At 50.0% G+C, this 17,304-nt stretch overlaps 1 protein-coding gene across 1 annotated transcript in view; it reads left to right on the forward strand.

Moving 5' to 3' along the window:
* The window catches only part of LOC147684547 (vomeronasal type-2 receptor 26-like), a 126,108-nt gene that overhangs the window by 28,441 nt on the left and 80,363 nt on the right, over nucleotides 1-17,304 (forward strand). The window lies entirely within an intron of this gene.

Below are 17,304 nucleotides of genomic sequence, written 5' to 3' on the forward strand. Positions count from 1 at the left end.
GTTTCACAATCATGTACAATTTTACATTTATTACATTTCGATGAAGACATGTTCTTTGGCTAACCTTAACAAATCTCTAATACAAAGGTTTCCTAGCCGAGTCTAACATCCTGCAAATGCATACATTCTAAATTAAAATTGTACATCCTAGCATTAAGGGCCAACGGCAAGGTCTTAACCGGTGTCAGATCCCTACTACCAAAACTGTCGCCCTCACGGTGTGAATGACGCATGCGCAGAGGACTGTACCCTCATTGTCGACTGCAATTTCCCTTGTCTTGTTGGGGGCCCCCCTTTCCGCTCGACGCCATCTTAAAGGTCGTCCGAGCTCCCGTGTGAGGTATCTGTAGGAAGGACAGCGTGGACTCCCCCCCCATCCCCACACTCTCTATCCGCCGTCGCGGATATCCGGGCCCCGGGAAATTCGTAGGAGGGGCATATAGCCGCCTCCTCCCCTGGAAGGGGCCTATGGCCGTCTCCCCTTAGGCGACCCATCCTTAGTGGGTTCCGCCTCTCAGTGGGAGGGGCCAATGGCCGCCTCCCCCCGGGCGCTCCCATCCATAGTGGGTGGCGCCCCTCTCTAGGGACCTTGAAATCACAGCTCACCGATCATGACCTTACCGCCCGACCAAAAAATAAATACGACAGTTGTTCACCTACTAAGGAAGCAAATATCAGCATGCCTAATTGTATCAAACCTGTTTTACTCCTAAAAAGAAAAAAACAGAATCCTACAGATAGAAGGCACATCCTCAATCTAAACATTCATTTACTTTTATACGGAGGAAAAAATGGGGCCTATCACAGCAAAACTTTATTGCAAAACAAACATTGCCATAAGGGGCTGGTGGGTGGGTCAAAATTGCTCCTTGTTCCGTCGAGGGCTCACGAGCAACGAGTGGGTGCGGCCATCAGAGCACAGGAACAAGAGGACGCTTCTTCGGATTCCCGCTCTATTTATTCTTCTTCGGGAGGGCGTGTACCCTCCTCCGGTACGCCTACTGGGGGTGGTCATCGGTGTAGGTGTCTAGGACAACCCCTCTTGGGCGGGAAAAGGCGCGCCCAGGCTACGCCGCTTCGGGCATACCAGCCGAGACACGCCCCCGCCCAAAATGGTTTCCCGGGAGGATCGGGCACCCAACCATACGTTCGGGGGGACCGAGTGGTCGCCCCTTTCCATAGGGCCGGGATGCCCGTCACCCCCTCCCAACACAATCCCCAAGGATGGGAAGTCGGACGCAGTTCTGAACTTTTGAAAGGCGGGAGGGAGTCACCCTCCCGGCCGTATTTATTAAAATATGAAACAAAATTTAAAACATTAAATAAAAGTTTCATAATCATGTACAATTTTACATTTATTACATTTCGATGAAGACATGTTCTTTGGCTAACCTTAACAAATCTCTAATACAAAGGTTTCCTAGCCGAGTCTAACATCCTGCATATGCATACATTCTAAATTAAAATTGTACATCCTAGCATTAAGGGCCAACGGCAAGGTCTTAACCGGTGTCAGATCCCTACTACCAAAACTGTCGCCCTCACGGTGTGAATGACGCATGCGCAGAGGACTGTACCCTCATTGCCAAGTGCAATTTCCCTTGTCTTGTTGGGGGCCCCCCTTTCCGCTCGACGCCATCTTAAAGGTCGTCCGAGCTCCCGTGTGAGGTATCTGTAGGAAGGACAGCGTGGACTCCCCCCCATCCCCACACTCTTCATCTGCCGTTGCGGATACCCGGGCCCCGGGAAATTCGTAGGAGGGGCATATAGCCACCTCCTCCCCTGGAAGGGGCCTATGGCCGTCCCCCCTTAGGCGACCCATCCTTAGTGGGTTCCGCCTCTCAGTGGGAGGGGCCAATGGCCGCCTCCCCCCGGGCGCTCCCATCCATAGTGGGTGGCGCCCCTCTCTAGGGACCTTGAAATTACTGCTCACCGATCATGACCTTACCGCCACAGGCCGGATAGTTGACCGGCTATCCGGCCCCCCCAGACTCCTCCTAAAGGTCATGCTTCCTCAAACCCCTTAGTCATGCTACGAAGTCTCCTATGAGTAAAACATTCCCCTCCCGGGACAGGTGAACCCCATCATTCAGATACATGTGATCACCCCGAATACACCCATGAGGAATACTGTGCAACTGCGCAGAGCGAAACAATCTACCAATTTTATTGTTAACCTTCTTCACCGAATGGTTCAGTGCTGACACCGAAAGGCCCCCCCGCCATACTTTCCTGGGAATTTTGTGGGACCAGGCAATCGTGCACCCCGGGATTCTTTTTGCCAACCAGCTAACGGCAGACAAAACTTGCTCGAACAATACTCGTCTACCCAGAGTCACTAAGTCATTGCCCCCCAGGTGTACTATGACTACAGATGGCGGTGACCTCTGCCGCCCTAAGAGACCCTCAATAAAAGATTTGAATTGGTCAATACAGAGCCCGCCCCTTCCGTGGAAGGCCACTCTGTACCCGTATTCCCCGGCTGCGCGAGTCGCGTCACCTGCTTTGAATACGTCCCCGGCCCGCCTCACGTATGAGTGGCCCACGACCCACACCACTCTCTCCTCAGACGGTGATCCATGACCGCTGGTCTCCTGGTACTGGGTCGACTGCAAATTCCGCCCGCATGATATGCTCGCGAAACTGTAATTCAAACAAAAGACAAGAAGCGTGAGTGCATGTCAATTGACTTACAACATGTGCAATCGCACATACCTTTTGAGGCAATTCGAGGACCATCGTCCCAACTGCTTCACTTCTTCCGCACTCTGACCCCTGGCTGTAGCCTCAGTGGCAGCCCCTATCCTAAAGGAGTGGGTCCCAAAATTGCATGGGTCCATGCCCGCAGCAGTGATTGTCAGTGCTAGCACCCTCTGAAACTGAAACCTCGTCAGTGGGGTGCTGTCCCTGTGCCTCAGCAAACTTCCCCCCCACGTAGCAGTCCTCAGTACCAAGTATTCCTCTATACACAGTATTGGGCACGTGGGGGACCCTCGCATGCGCTGCACAATGACACTGTTTCCCGTAGCCCCCTGGTCGGATTTGGACCTGGCTATCGTCACTACCATCGAATCACCCCTAATTAGGAGGTGACTCCTGCACAAGCCTCCTTCAACGTCTTTTTTATTCCTAGTGACCAGTTCGCTCACCCGCATCGCCCCATGGAACGCTAATGCGAAAGCTGCCCGGAACAAAACCGCCTTGAATTGGGAGGAGCATGTCTCGACTAGTTTCGCCATAAGTAGGGACAACCTTTCTAGGCCAATCGGGCGCCTCTCATCCTGCTTGCGACCTTCAAGGCGCTGCCAGCCGCGAAGGGCTTCCCTCACCAAAAAGGAACTTGTTGGGTCTTTTACGCCATGCACCTGCGCCATAAATGAAATGGCCGCCCTGTGCCTACTGGCCGTCGCCGCTGATCTGCCTTCTCGGTGTAGAGCTACCAAGAACCCCAGGAAGGACTCCTCCTGACCCCAGTTCTGACTCCCTGTTGGACCCAAAAATGCGCAATAGGAACGAAACGCTCCTTCGTATGCTTTCCTTGTCCTGGGGGCTAAACTTGCTGCCACGAGGTCTTGTAATCCGGGGCACCGATTAGCCAAAGCGCCTCGGGGAATGGTGCCGCCACTAGGTCCGCTGTAGGTAGATAACCCCTGAACGCCTGCATATGTGAACGAGAGAGTGCATTAGCTGCATGATTCAGTTCGCCCTGGACTGTACATTCAGTCTCATGCAAAGCAGCACAACTTCCTTCAACAATCTCAAGATCCATTTGCAGCGTGCTGCCTGATTGTTAATGCATTCGACAACAGTCATATTATCAGACCAAAACACCACAGAGCGGTCTCTGAACTCGTCCGGCCATGCCATCAGAGCAACAAAAATAGGGAATAACTCCAGGAACCCAATGTTACTTGTGAGACCGCAGGAGTGCCACCACGCCGGCCATGTTTGCGCCGACCATCGGTTACCAAAGATGGCGCCAAATCCCACGCTCCCCGCCGAGTCAGTCCACAGACCTAGTTCGTCTGAAGACGCTGGCGGCTTGTTCCACACGACTCGACCGTTGAAGTCCGCCAGAAATGCCAACCAAATGCGCATATCCTGGCGAACCTCTGCAGACAGTCTCGTGCGGTGGTGCCCTTCTTTGAGACCAACCATAGCTTGTGCAATAGAGCGTGAAAAGGGGCGGGCCATTGGTATAACTCTCAAGGCAAAGTTAAGCTGACCCACTGTTTGCTGTAACTGGTGCAGGGTCACTTTCCCCTTACTAAGGCAAAGTTCCAGGGAAGCCCTAAATTTAGCTACCTTTCCCACTGGCAAACGGAAACATCCCTCCACAGAATCAAGCTCAATTCCCAGAAACTCCAGTGAAGTAGATGGTCCAACCATCTTACCTGGTGCCAATGGCACTCCAAAGTCCCTCATGAGGATGCAAAAGTCCTGTAGCGCCTGCGCACATTTTGTGTCGCCGGCTGCTCCCAAGAACAGAAAGTCATCTAGATAATGCATAACATGCCTATGCCCTGTGGCCTCGGTGAATGCCCACTCTAAAAAACAGCTGAATTTTTCAAAATAGGCACAAGAAATGGAGCAACCCATCGGCATGCACTTATCCATGTAATAACTCCCTTGGAATGCAAAACCTAGCAAACGCTGATCCTGTGGGTGTACCGGGAGCAACCGGAACGCTGATTCGATATCTGATTTCGCCATCAGCGCCCCGGGGCCCAGGCGATTTAACATGGTGACAGCTTCAATCGAATGATGCGTACCGCACCGAACAAACTTCTGGGTCAATAGCATCGTTCACCGAGAAACCCCTTGGAGCAGACAGGTTATGGATCAGCCTAAACTCCCCCGGGCCCTTCTTCGGGACCACCCCTAATGGGGAACAGATGAAATCCACCACTGGCGGGCGCTAAAAAGGCCCTGCCACTCGCCCTAGACTCACTTCTTTTGCAATTTTTCTCTCTACCACACTTGGATTATGCTGTGCTGATAGCTGGTTTTTACAAAAAGGTTCCCCACGAAAATCCCCCGCCGGGATGTGGAAGCCGTATAAGAATCCCTTCCTCAACACCCCAGCGGAGACATGATAAGGGTATTTGTTTAACCAAGGAGTCATAGCCATGAGGTCAACGGGAGTAGGCAATTGTTCACAATGATCCACCTCAGTCCTGCTTGGACCCTCCTTTACCTCCCGCCCCGTTATTTTTCGATCTACATGAACTCTCCGGGTGTGAGGAATTCCCACATCCCGCACACACATGCTTGAACCTACATGTTCCCAGTGGTCTGTTACAGTTGCCTCGATTGAAGCCCCAACAGACCCCCCGCTTTCCCCCATTCCCGCGGGTTTTCGGCTGGTGATCACCACCGGCGCCTGCTTGAAAGGGCACCGGGGGCTTTTGGCGGGAAACCCCCGACCCACTCCCGCCTGGCGAGGATGTCCCTGCCGTCCCAGGCAGGAGCTGCTTATGCCAAGAAATTGAGTCGAGGCAGTCCCATGTCAGAGAGGAATCATACTCTTTTGCTTTACGGAATTTCATGTCGTAACCTTTCCATTAGTCCCCCTCATACATCTCATAAAAATCCATTATACGAGTTTGATAACAAGACAGTTCAGTCAATACCTCTGGCTTACGTTCACCAATAATCGCAGTAAACATTGCAAAGGCCTTCGCCCAATTCGCTATTGTCTCCTCCACCCTGAACTCCGCCATCTTGGCGCGCCAGACGCTCGGGTGCCACAAATCTTTCTGTGTTTTAGCATATTCCATCTCGCGATGGTCAGTTAATAACGAAAACATATTGACATACTTGTCTGCCCATATCAACTCTTTTGTGGCAGTCGGGATATGTTGTACCACCCTCTCCCTTCGTGAGGGTAATGAGCCCTCCCCCGCCAGCGGCAACGCGAGCTTACCCGGTTCGGTCGTTGTTCCCGACGTTTTCTCGCGACCAGCCGCCGGTCCTTCCGGTATCACCTGTGGGGAAACCAGAGGAAGATTCGCCTTCGCGGCATCTCGCGACTGCCGCAACTGCTGGATTAGTAACTTGGCCTCTTCGGCCGTATCTCCGGGCGCCGTAGCACCCCCTGCCTTCTTATTGAGCCATGCGGCCAACTGGGTGGCCAATTCAGGAGGCATATCCTCATCGTTAGCGGGCGTAATCACAACCGGAATCGGTTGACCCGCGTCTGGGATTGGTGCCGGGTCATTAGCTGGTATGACCGGGGTGACCGGGGGCACCTCAGGGACCGGAACCTCCCCTGAAACCGCCCTCCTCTTGACCCGTTTCCCTCTACCCTCGGGGACGATTCCCGGCAAGGCCGGGCCTATTACCTTCTTCGGGTTACCAGGCTTGTTCATTGCGGCCAGTTGCTTCTTGACGACCGCCAAATCTCGACCAAGCACTGGGACTTGTCCGACTTTTCGTTCCATGCCCGCTATTCTGTTCACCAACATGCGCAGCACCTTGTCTGACTCGGAACCCTTTCCTGCCTTCTTGCCATACATGGTTTCGATTATCCGCTCCGAGTCGATCAACACGGTCCTGGATCCTTCGCTTTAAAGTCACCAAAAGAGAAACACAAGAATTACAAGTTCTCAAAATTGCTCCTTGTTCCGTCGAGGGCTCACGAGCAACGAGTGGGTGCGGCCTTCAGAGCACAGGAACAAGAGGACGCTTCTTCGGATTCCCGCTCTATTTATTCTTCTTCGGGAGGGCGTGTACCCTCCTCTGGTACGCCTACTGGGCGTGGTCATCGGTGTAGGTGTCTAGGACAACCCCTCTTGGGGGGAAAAGGCACGCCAAGGCTACGCCGCTTCGGGCATACCAGCCGAGACACGCCCCCGCCCAAAATGGTTTCCCGGGAGGATCGGGGCACCCAACCATACGTTGGGGGGACCGAGTGGTCGCCCCTTTCCAAATTACTGAAAGACAATGGAAAACAATTTGGAAATATATTGCCAAAAAATAATCACTCCACAGGTATGAGAGAGCCTCATTACAAGATGCTCCATGACTGGTACCTATACCCTACAAATCTGAAACAAATATTCCCGGGGACCTCTGATAGAAGCTGGAGGGGCTGTGGGTCACATTTGGTGGGACTGCCTGACAATTCCTCCTTTTTGGGCAGAAAATCCTGGCACAGATCAAGGAAATCCTGGGAAATTCAATTCCAAACACTCTCGAATTCTCACTCCTGGGTCAAAGATCAGATTCCCTGCAGAACCAGACAAAGGAGGACAACGTCAGTATGTGGATTTGCTTGGGGCAGCCAAATGCATGATAGTGACAGCATGGAAGAAGAAAGAAGCACCCTCCCTTACTCAGTGGCATGCTAGCCTCTGGAGAGCTCTTACGATGGAAAGAATAGCAGACAACTTTAGAGATAATTTTTAAAATGTTGAATGCTCATGGGGTCCTCTAGTGAAGTATCTATTGAGGGGCCTACCATTAACAGTATGTCCACGAACCACCAGATCACTACACTTAATCAAGTTTTAGGAAATGAGCACTACAGCCCGAAGAACCCTGGTATCAGCCTATAAGTGTGGGACTTGAAATTCCTGCCTCTAATTGACGGTAAGAGTACACACGAAATGACTATCCAATCCTATTTCATCCAACACTTACCCTAGGTTTAAGGGAGTGCCAAAGTAGGAGAGGGGGGAGGGGGGAGAAGGGGAAACGTTTTGATTTCATATGAAAGTGGGGAGCCAGCAAGTGCCAGCTAAGACTCAAAAAAAGTCAACTATCTTGTGTACATCAAGCAACTGTACTACCTGAAAGCTGTGAATGTATTGGGAAGAGATGGTGTGCATTTGTAACTGATTTTGCTGGATCCTGCACTAAAAAAACATATAAAAAGAAATTTGAGGGGAAAAAAAGGTTGGACAGGTAATTTTAAGTTTTACATGTCCTGGCAGTGAAAAACTCCTATATTCGTTATTCACTACTGTGAGCCCCACTCTCCCTTATGGGGACATCAGGGACTCCGTATTACCTTTAATAATTTATAATTCGAAATTGAAAGATGGTAGATATGTCATGTTTGGTACCTATGGAATTGTAATGATTAACCTGGTTTGATGGTAAAGTCAGATTTTTCATTAGAATTCTGAAAATGGGACTTTTGGAATGTTGGCATTTTCTTGCCCTTAGTGCCAGCAGCCTCTCTTCAGTTACATTCCTGGGTGTAACTGACGGGGTGCCTGTTTCCGGTCCAGGGAGGACATGGCTTTGCAGTTCGGGCTAGACTGTTCCCATGAGACATAGGGTCAAGACTGATTTGCATATAGCTGTGTCTGAACTGGGGTGGTGACGTGAGATAAAGAATGATGATGGATTCAACCCAAATCTGTGACTGAGGGTGAGTGTCTGAAATGTTTCAGCGCTCCATCCATCATCTCCTTGTGTTTGCTTTGTTTGCCCTAAGTTGGCAGGGTATGCCCAGATGTGGGTCCCTTGCTCACTTTGCCACTGGATTCAATTTAGCCTGGCTGATGAGGGCTGTTAGCCTAAAACAGGTCCCAGGATGCTTGTTTCACTGTGTTTGGGTTAGGCTTCTCTGGCACTAAGTATGAGCTTAAAATCCGTTCCGCTCGCGGATTTTGCGAATTTTCGGTAAATTTGCGATCAGCGAACTCCCGCGAATTTACCGAGAATTCGCAAATCCGCGAGCGGCGGGTCCGGGGGCAAAAGTTGAAGCCTGGCCTGTTGTAACTATTTTACGATGGCGCCGGCAAGCTGCCAGCGCCATCCTAAAATAGTTACTAAGTTAGCTTCAACAGGAAGCTCTAATAGATAAAATAAAGCAGGTGCTCGATTTTATCTATTAGAGCTTCCTGTTGAAGCTAAATTAGTAACTATTTTAGGATGGCGCTGGCAGCTTGCCGGCGCCATCGTAAAATAGTTACAACAGGCCAGGCTGGTGTGCTTTCTTTAATCTTTTCCCAAATGTACCGTGGAAAATCAGCTGTGATGCTGGATAGAGGCTTTTGCATCCTTGACTTTCACGAGCGCAATACCCGTGCTGTTCTTGTGACCAGGGGCTTCTTTCTCTTCATCTGCTGAACTGATCTTTCTCTGACCTTTTATGCACACAAGAGGCATGTGAACTCGCATGGAAGCCCCGCACGTTTGGCCCCGCCCACGCACTCACGGTTTGCACGTCTTCCCGCCATTCACCCACTATGATGGACAGCTCACTCAAGGGACCCCTGCGCCCTTCGGGGCGATTGCATAGTAACACACACATGGTCGCTCGAACTAGTTGATGCTCAAATTCAGTGACTCATTCATTAGCCCAAAAACAATCGTGAGCGTCGTCGAGGCTGGACAGGTGTGCCTTCTTCCCAACTCCACCGTGGAAAATCAGCTGTGATGCTGTATAGAGGCCTTTGCATCCTTGACTTTCACGAGCACAATACCCGTGCTGTTCTTGTGACCGGCAGGGGCTTCTTTCTCTTCATCTGCTGAACTGATCTTTCTCCGATCTTTTATGCACACAAGAGGCATGTGCACTCGCATGGAAGCCCCGCCCCAAATCCGCGGATCCGCAAATCCGCAAAATCCACGGATTTTGCGGATCCACGATCCGCAAATCCGCAAAATCCGCGGATCGTGGATCCGCAAAATCAGCCCATGCTTATCTGGCACACTTGGCCCTGCCTTTTACCCCTTATGCTTTATGGAATCTTCTTTTTTACACTCACAGATTAACTTTTGTTTCTGTTTTATGACTTGGAAGTTACTGATCCATGTTAGGGATAGTTATAAACAGCAATGTAAACCGCCCAATGGCATTCTCTACTGAAGCTGGAATACCAGGGATCCGCTTATACCATCCTAAGAGGGAGTGTCACCAAAGACATTCATGGAATATAAGATGAACAGAGTGAAAAAAAATATTTATTGCCACAGGCTACTTTGGGACCATGAATCACAAGAGAAACAGCCTAGAGTGTGTTTGCAATACCTATTTGTGAGAATGGACACTGTATAGGCTGGCTTAGTATATGGCGCTCACTGATGTAAATGTAGCACCCTGCACTAATCCAGACAACCCTTATGGTGACAACCTTAGAAAGCTCTCTAAGTGGTAGCTGTGATGAGCATCTTTGAAGCTTAGCCCAGAAGGAGTGTAAAGCAGCTTGTTTTACCAGCACTTAATCTTAAGGTATGGGTTAGGTGAAAAAGAACCACACAGTGTAGTTATAAAAAAATATGTATTTATTATTAACACTCACTAATAATACAATATCTCCTACCTGGAGATATTTGCACAATACACACAATACTTTGTCAATAGAATAAGTGAGAAGCACGAATACACAGGGGTCCCCCAGGGGGAGACCGAACAGTATAACTAAAATAGTGGAATGTGAACCACAACTCAAGTCAAGAGTGGAACCAGAAGATGTAAAGAGTCGGGGACCCAAGGAACCACCCAAGGTGAGACTCTAGGAACCCCACGGAGGTTGTGCGCAGTGTGGGAACTAGACTGCATACCCAATTAAAGTCACTGGCCTTGTGAGAAACCTGTATGCAAAACAGACATTGCAGAAAACCTGGCAGGGCAACGAGACCAGGAGCAGGAGGAATCTTCCCAATTGCAGTCTTGGTGTCCAGAGTGAAGTCCAGTGATGTCCAGAGTGCCCAGATGTTCGAGGATGAAGTGAGTTCAGATCTGAATCTTGTCCCATGACAAATCTAGGGACCCACCCAGAGGTAGCACTTAAGTACCCCAAGGAAAGGGTTGGGATGATTCAGGGGCCCCTCCCACAGGAGGAGCTGGACAGAGGGGAGGATTCTCCCATGTCCTTTGTCAGGCTTCGCGCCAGAGTGGGGGCCATCGGCTCCTGAACTGGAGTATGCAAGGAGGGCACCAAATGTGCCGTTCAAGCAGTCTCAATGGCACTGGCAAGCGCCCACACCCTGTCCCAATACACTAAGGGACTGAGTACAATGCCGGGGAGAACACCACTGACAGGCTGTCATTGGGAATCTCCCCGCCATCGTAACTAACTTTACCTCTCATAATATTATGATGGCAGGCCGACGTGTGGCAGTCATAAAGACCAATCGCCATGCATTCGACGGGCTCCTTGAGCCCGCCAGTGCAGCAGAGGGGCTCATAGTCTATACAATGCCCTCGGTGCCGCCATAAAGATTACAATGTCACTTTCCAACAGTTGTTTCATGACAGGTTACCCGCCATGAAACGGCTGGCATAAAGGAACATTGGGGGCCCATAGAGGGCCCCCCTGGCCCTTGGTTGTGGGTGTTGGGGGACACTTATGATGCCCACCTACAGATCCCTGTACCATGTGGCAGGCACCACTTAATGCCTGCCACATAGTGCAGGGATATCTAAAAAGTCCTGTTTTTACATTGTGGCGGGTGCTGCAGCCAGCAGCACCCATCGCAATGTAAAATATAGTGTTGGACCTGGCCCTTTTGGCAGGTTCACCCCAAAACTTTTTGCTTTTGCCTAGCCTGTTTCTGTGACCTGGTGTTGGTGATTTTAGGTCTCTGTGCACTTTTTCACTGTGGTCCAGTGTATAGTGTGTGCGCTCTCTGTGTGTGTGGTGATGAGAGTGACCTGCCCTCCCATAGGAATGCATGGGGGATATGTGTGACCATGGTAGTTCCTGATGTGTTAGGAGTGCAGGGTCGAGTTTGGTATGTGCGAACTCGTGAGATTGAATGCTGCGCAATGATGTATGCGGCATGGTTGTGTCTAGTGTGGAAGTGCCACTTCTAGAAGTTGGTATGTTTGTGCAATTTGTGTCTGGCGTGTGATTGGCTGGAGCTGGGTGGTGAGCCTGGCTCCAGGAGTCAGGATGGGTCTGCCCCAGTGCTGAGTGTTGAGATTAGCATGCTGATGTGAGGGAGGGATTTACCTGGGACCTGAATAGGGCTGGGTTTTCCCTCCACAATGCTGGCTCCACCCCTGTGGTGTGTCTGATATCCCTAGCCTGGCCAGTGAAAGGGAGTCCCCCATAACCAGTTGTAGCTGGTTCTTACATTGCCTATACCCTGCTAGACAAAGGGATTTTTGTGTATAAAAAGAGGCTGTGACCTCTTGTTAAAGGTTCTTGTTTCTGAGTGAAATCAACCAGGGGCGTGCTGCTGCTGGGGCCCAGGGGAAGGCTTGCCTCCCTGGGCCCTGCCCAGCCCCTGGATACCTGAAGGACTGTTTGCTGGACTTTGGGGCATCCTAGCGCTGGGGAGCGCTGTGCCCTTACTTCTGTATTCTTGTAGCGCCTGGGGGCGCTCGGAAGGCAGCGCTGTTGTGTTCCCTGGTAGCACTGAGCTGCCTGTCTCGAGGGATTCCCCGGCGTGGGGATCCCCCTTCTGTTTTGTGACTAGCGGTGCAGGTGCCGGCTCTGCTTCCTTGCCGATATTTTAAGTCCACTGGCAGGTGCCCACCCCGCCGGGGACCTTGCCGCTATTTCTTTTATTTGACCAAGCGAGTGCCCACCTCGCTTTATATTTAAATTAAAGAGGGAACCTACCCCTCGTTTGCCCGGAAAAATCACCGCCATTGCTGGCCCGGGTCCCAAGATTGCTGCCCTTAAGCTCACCATCGCAGGCTAGAGTCCCCGTGACATCATCCCTCTCTGCCTCGCTGGGATTGGCCGAGCGGGAGAGAGTGTTTCCCTGAAGCCGGGGGCTCGTCACGAGAGCTGCACTGTGATTGGTGGAGGCATCCCCTGATCCCAGAGACTCGATGCCAGAGCCCCGTTGGGATTGGAGGAGGCGCCCCCGAGCTCAAAATCTGGACGAGAGAGTCGCGCTGGGGTCCTGGAAGCGCGAGGCGTCTCAACTTCGTCTCCCCGGTCAGCTGCTGCCGAAAGCGAGTGAAGAGAAGACCGCGGAGAAGTGTCAGTGATCGCCCCAGCCCCCGAGAACAGCCCGGTGAGTTGGTAGGGGCTGGGGAGGGCTCTGAGTATATCCTGAGGGGGCCAGTCCAAGCCCAACCTGTGTTCTGAGCGGCCCCCGCCTGTAGGGAGGGCCGCTCCAACGAGAGGAGCATTATGATTTTTAAGGGCCTATGTGTGGCTCCAGGTTTGGGGTCACTTTAACGGTTTAGAGAGCCTGTGTGTTTGAAGGGCCCAGGGGCGTCCCGAGGGCCAGAGGGGCCCGTGTTCTTGCCCCTGAGGGCCCCAGTTGTAGGGAGCATGGTTGTTTCAGGAGCCTCAGTGGCTCCCCCACCCCCCATTAGTGTTTAAGAGCCTAGAGGGCTCCAACGGGTGGGCGCAGATTTGTTCAGAGCCTAGAGAGCTCCCCCAAAATGAACATGTTCCTGTTGGAGCCAGAGGGCTCCACTGTTCTGTACAGTATTGTTCCAAAGCAAGAGGGCTCCAACGTTTTGGTGCAGTCTTTTGCTCCAGAGGGCCAGTGAGGGCCCATGTTGCAGTTTTGAGTTTTCAGCTGCCCAGCAAGTAGTGGGCAGCTGCACCGTTTAGGCTTTTATTTCTTTTAGGGGGACCTGTTCTTTGGGAATCCAGGAGTGAGTCGCACTCCCTTCGCCCCTAACTTGGCCTGTCACAGCTGTGCAGCACTTAGTGCCACCTGCAACGTTTAGGCCCTTGTGATTGTTCTCAGCTGCCCAGCAAGTAGTGGGCAGCTGCAACGTTTAGGTTGGCGCCGGTGGCGCACCCCTGACTGGCTCTAGAAAGCTGCGCGCCCTGACATTCTGGACACAGGACATTTGAGCCCCTTCTCGGATGGCCAGTTGGCCAGGGGGGCTGGTTTGTGGGTAGGGCGCAAGGCCCTAATGTGATTTTTGCACCATGTGATTACTAGGTTTTTGATGATGATTGCCTAATGTGAATTATGTGCTTTAACTGTGGTGCTAGGAAATGTAATGCATTTAGTATGTTTTACGCACCCTGTATTGATACCTCTAGAGATGGTTTTTCCTGTAGAGGTTTGTGTTAGTGAGATTGTGTTTCACTATGATTTACGCCCCTGAATGTGCTTAGGTGGTAGGGTCTAATGTGTTTAGACTAGTGAGGAGATTTCCTACTGTATTTTTACTGGTCAGGCCTAAATGTGAGTTAGGTGTAATGTGCAATGCCATTATGCCTGTGATACCTCTAACTGTATTTTCATGTTTAGGAGGTTGTTTTGCCTAGTATAGTTTATACTAGAGAGGTTATGTGTCCATGCGTGATCTAGGCCTCTGGTTATTAGTATTGCGTAGTGTGTACCTACCTGTTACCAGTGGTCACTGGTTGTGATCTATAATTGTTATTTGGTTTTACAGTTATTCTAAGTGCTGGTTCTACTAAGTGCTGATTCTGACAGTGGCCCACGTGGCCCTGTCCTGGTGTAAATAATCCCTTGTGAATATTGCCCGTGCCAGTTGGCACAATGTATATTGTGTGATTACTATCTGATGTGTTTTGACAATACAAAAGTTATTTTTATATAACCTTGTGTGGAGTTCCTTTCGTGGTGTGCCTAGGATGTTGTTGCTGTTGTGTGCGTGCGCAAATGCTTTACACATTGCCTTCGGGATAAGCCTGTCTGCTCGTGCCAAGCTACCAAGGGGGTGAGCAGGGGTTATCTTGGCGTGTGACTCCCTTGCCCTGACTAGAATGGTGGTTTCTGTCTGGCTTTGGCGTAAGCCTTAGCCAACCAGAAATCCCAGTTCTAACATATAGGCATTGCAACTACGGTGGTGGTGGTTGCATTGTAATTGCCCCTGTGGGACCGCCTTCTTGTAGGCGGACGGTCCCACTCCCCTAGACGATGTGGATGGACTGAACCATTGCTGGACCACCGTAGTTGGAATTACGTCTTAAATACTGATAGCTGTCAGTCTTTGACTTGGGCACACTGTCCCAGAAATGTGCACGGAAATGATCATGTCCTCTAAATGTGCTGAATCTTAACACCTCCTATGGAGACCCAGAAATTAGCTTTAAAAACTCCTTAAAGTATTCCTTGGTGGCCACTTTATAAAGAATTTTGTCTGACTGCAACAGTGCTAGAAAGGTCTGCATAGCCCAAGACAAGAAGGAATTAAGATGGCAGCAACATCTGGAGAGCACTAAATTATTGGCAGCAACTGGGATAATGTATGAATTACACAGATAGAGACAGAGCAGAAACAATTTGATTGACACTCGAAGAAACCATTTAGATTGTGTCATTGGCTGACATTGTGAATGAGGAGACAAAGCACATCAGAGCAGCAGGATGTAAAGAGATAATTCAGAAAATAAGCATTGACTCACTGCTAGACAGAGGCATGAGATGAACACAGCTGGTACAGAGACATCACAGTGACCTGCAGGTATCCATATGCTTTACTGGTAGTCACTTATCCTGCATAATCTTGCGATATGTGGCTAGTCTTCTTATAGCACAGTCTAAGAAAAGAACCTGCAGGGTTCTACTCGGAAGAGAGTGATGCATTTATTTTATTGGAGAATTAATTATAAATATCTCAATGAAACCCTGAATACTGCACACCCATCCAGGACAGCAATGGTGTGGAGCCAGCATGGGCTAATTAAGGTATTGGGAAGCTTGACAGGAGAAAATATGGTTTAGAAGAAGTGATGCCGCATCCAATAGATATTTTAAGGAAATCACTGAGCATCTCTCATTTGCAAAACACAACTTCAAAGACTGCAATTTAATCATAATTGTTACTTTGTATTTTGTCCAACAATTACCTAACAATTATGAGGAGAGCTCAAGTCGTTAGGGTCTAGAAATAGGAGGGGCTGTCAAGGGAACATGACAAGATGTCACTGCAATCAGCTGCCTGTGCACAGGGGGACGAGGAACTTAGAATAAAAGATCTCTCCTGACCGGTGCCAACCGAGGCTTCCATTACTGGTGAGAAGGTCATCTTCTTATATCCATCCCTATCTCTCTGCTAAGAATCCACACCACCCATTGAAGAGCTCACTACGTATAGCCACTGAATGACCCACTGTCACAACCGGTAAGTACTCGCAAATATTTCCATGATAGACTCTTCTATGCATTTCAAGATTTCTTCACATAGTTGGCAAGAGGTTTCAGGAATCCTGATTCTGACACTGGTCATACAGCGGCAACAGCTGAATCCTGATTAGATGATAAAGGTCCTTCCATCAATGTTTGGTGTCAATTTAGACTTCTGTTCTGCCATCCAGCAAAGTGTGTTCCATCCACGAGATCCAGCGAGGGTGCAGCTAGGTGCCGAGCCGGTGCTGAGCGTTGCGGGCGGTGTGCCATTGTCGCTCCCACCCCCCTCCTGAGTTCTATGGGGCGTGGATCTATTTCTTTACAAACTCCTAGGTTCCTCGCAAAAGAGGTAAAACCCCACAACTTATGAGTTTGTTTTTCCTTCTTTTTTGCACCATTTTACACATAGTGCTATTTTTAACTTTCACGACCATTGGCAGGGCGGGCCTTAGCGCGCCCCTCCTGTCATTGGCACACTCGCTTACCGGTCCTGATGAAAGCCCAGTAAAGTAACACATAGAACGGGCAGAAACATGTTGACCTTCTTTACAGGGTAAACACCAGTATAAAGTAATTGGCTAGTTTCCCTTCACATAACCTGTTTTTAATATGTCAGGTTGACCAGTGAATAAAGTTTTTTTGGTACAACCATTGACATTTTTAACCTTATTATTATTTTTTCACACTTCATCTTCACACAAAAACCTGCTCCGCAGTCTCCTGGCGTCGCAGCACACCGGGGAGGTACTCGATCTCTCCCGGTGGACCCGATGATGAAGCATGTCACCACTAGGGTGAGTGAGGGTTTCCTGAAAAAACAGTGTATTTTTTCATGAAATTGGTCTTACTACCGGACCACTTACAACTGGCCTCAGACTTCACGTGCTACAACCACCTTTTTATATACCTTGTCTTTATGGACACTCTTCCTTTGATTAAATTCATAGGGAACCTTGACTGAGAGCTTGAAGGTGCCTGGCGCACTTGCCAATTCTGCCAGTCTGAGGAGATTTACCAGCTTAGAAGGGAATCCTTGAGCACTAAACACAAAGGCATCAGAGTTATATGGGTGGCCTTTAACAGACCTCTTGTGGTTCCATCAGTGCATTGAGGGACCCATTACTTGTCAAAAGACATACTCGTTTTCTTATTAAAGTTAAACGGATGTTGGCACGTGCTTCCCTGTAAAATCTATGACTGTAGAGCAGCAGGGCATTTAGCCTATATTTTGTTGTGGCTGAGCGGTGAAAGATCGATTGATTACTGTCCAAACTGGTGCGCCTTTCCAGGCCATTTCTAGTGTCAAACTAATATTTA

This window comes from Lissotriton vulgaris, chromosome 10 (assembly GCF_964263255.1).
Source record: "Lissotriton vulgaris chromosome 10, aLisVul1.2, whole genome shotgun sequence".
NCBI classification, from domain to species: domain Eukaryota; kingdom Metazoa; phylum Chordata; class Amphibia; order Caudata; family Salamandridae; genus Lissotriton; species Lissotriton vulgaris.